This window comes from Montipora capricornis, unplaced genomic scaffold, assembly GCF_036669925.1.
Source record: "Montipora capricornis isolate CH-2021 unplaced genomic scaffold, ASM3666992v2 scaffold_461, whole genome shotgun sequence".
Classification (NCBI taxonomy): Eukaryota; Metazoa; Cnidaria; class Anthozoa; order Scleractinia; family Acroporidae; genus Montipora; species Montipora capricornis.
This window is the reverse complement of record NW_027180197.1, coordinates 52,501-55,000: the sequence shown is the minus strand read 5'-3', so window position 1 is coordinate 55,000 and position 2,500 is coordinate 52,501. Positions and strand designations below refer to the sequence as shown.

At 34.5% G+C, this 2,500-nt stretch overlaps 1 protein-coding gene across 1 annotated transcript in view; it reads right to left on the bottom strand.

The window, feature by feature from the left end:
* The window catches only part of LOC138036132 (protein NLRC3-like), a 27,842-nt gene that overhangs the window by 24,526 nt on the left and 816 nt on the right, over positions 1 to 2,500 (bottom strand). Inside the window, exon 3 of the mRNA XM_068882488.1 lies at positions 837 to 930. The gene's annotated coding sequence lies outside the window, so the exon portion shown is untranslated. The remainder of the gene's footprint in view (positions 1 to 836; positions 931 to 2,500) is intronic.

Genomic DNA, 2,500 nt, shown 5'->3' with positions numbered 1-2,500 from the left:
GTGAGGATGGTAAGCAGCTGCTTTATCACCAATATTAGGCAATTCTTCAGTTTTATGCAGAAAATATCATAATTATGCAGAGGATACGGATTTTAAGGAATTACGCATATCCACATTGCAGCATCCTGTCAGATGCCATGCTTCATGCAGGAAACATCAAGAGATGTACTGATTGACAGACTAATTATTGTGCTCAAAGCAGTCAAGATGTGTGTGCAAATGAGTTTGATCAAACTACCCCTTACATGTAGTTTCAGACATAAAATGCAGCTCAGACATCTTTTGATGTCATTCAATAGAACTTGAAAGAGGTTGAAAGCAGTTCAACTAATGCTGATGTTTGAGACCCACAGTCTCAGACAAAATTGTTGAAACACTTTACAATACCTTGCCCTCCCACAATGTTGTTTTGGCAAATGTCTTATGATGTCATAGTTATACACGTCATTGTCATGTGACCCAGTTCGCTCCCTCGTGCGAGGTTTTTCATGAACTATTTAAACCTGTTGTTGTCTGATTTACCTGGGCCGTTTGCTGTGTTCCTGCAATCATAACAAATGGGCTCAGAAACTCAGGTTGATACAGCATTGTGAGGGGAGAATGAGCCGCAAAAGATTCAGATCTGTATAGTCGAGTACTGTTCCAACAAATTTTGTCACAGACTGTAGCTATAAATGAAAACCGAATTAAAGCTTTGAGGGAAATAATTTTAGAGAAAAATTAATAATTAAATTTTTGAGATGACTTATTTGATAAGGTTTGAAGTTTCAAATGTGGTCAAACTATAGTTGTTAAATTGAAGTGCTTTGCTCAGTGCATTTTAACTAGTTCAATACCTAAATTTCTGGTTGTTGGTGTAACATCATGACCAACAAAATTTTATGTCAACTGAAGGATCTTTCCCCTCCAAAACAGGTGACTGCAAGAGGTCTCCAAGAGACAAGAACCAGGAGAAAATGGATTAAGAACTCATGTTTTTATAATAATAATATTAAGTAGTTACATGTAATAATAATTCAATAATAGCCTTAAGTGAATTTCTTTCTGTTAGCCAGTCAGTAAAATTAAAGTTAGACAAAAATGAGAAGTTCTAATTCCAGAACAGAGCACTCATAATATTATTACAAAATTACATTGTATCATGGTGGGTGACAAAAAGATTTATTTAGATGTTTCAAAATTATCTGAAACTATGGGCATATATTTTTTTCCAAGCCTAGTTCATATCTTTTAAAATATTATTTCCGATATTTGTGGGTATTGCGTTATTATTAAATACAGTAAATTTCATTTGGAAGCACACCACATGTGTAGGATTACAAAGTCTTACATGCTCATTGTACATACAGTGTACCTGCAATAACTTGATCTTTAATAATCTTATTCAGAATAGTCTGGAAATCATATCTTTGGTTAAAATGTTTCCTCCTTTCGAGAAAACAAAATTGAAAATAAGCAGATAGAGAATCACTACCGCAGGGACCAGAAAAATATAGCATCCACCTTTAAGATGTCATGGTCAATTCAACAATATGTAAGTTGCAAAATTCTAATTCAAAATTTTGCTTTCAAAAATAAGTGAGTGTTACTACTACTGAAAGCTATCAAGAGCAAAATATACATGTTGCCATGTTGTATAGTTCAATAAATTTAAGAAAGTCCATGTACATATACTTCACAAAGTATTTATCTGTAACTTATAGAAGAATGGAATTTGGGATTTTACATAACAAAAGGTTTGCAGCCAGTGTTGCAAGACAAAAATAATAATGTGATGGTGAAGTGTTCAATTCAAATTTAAAAAAAAAAACTTCTTAGTAACTGACACAATATTATTAAAACACAAGTCAGTCTGCTCGGGATTAAGCACAATTGTTTTAACAACCTATGATATTGCTTTACACATGTCTAGCCGAGGGTAGGGTAGTTACATCAAAGATTAAATCTACAATCATGGAGAAAGAGTTGGGGCTAATTCCCTGTTTTTTTATGCTTGACTGACCTAACCCTAACCCTAACCCTCCTCCCCCTACCCCACCCCAGCAAATGGGTAAAATATTTACCTCATGCAACAAAAGATAAAAATTGCTTTTTGTTATGGACAACTAGGAAGTTATATGATTCTGTCTGAGATTCTAGCCACATAGGAAAGACCCTCGTCACAGTCTTCCACCTTTTTAATTATTGACATCAACAGAACGTGTTCCAAATGGAGCTACTTTAATCTTAATGTCCATTGTTTGCGTCCACAAAGATTGCCATGACACTATGAGTTGAGGCACACATGGTGCGTTTACTTTGCAGTGACCTTGCAGTGAAAATTCAGTCAGTTTCTCTATCAACCAATCAACGATTTTTATTAACCTTATCATCTTTATTCTAATTTTAAAATGACATGAATGTGTCAGATACAAATGTAACTGCTGTATGTATGTCACTACAACATAGGAAATTAAATGACTAAAGTCAGTCTGTGCTCAGCATGGAAGTCGCTGGTGGA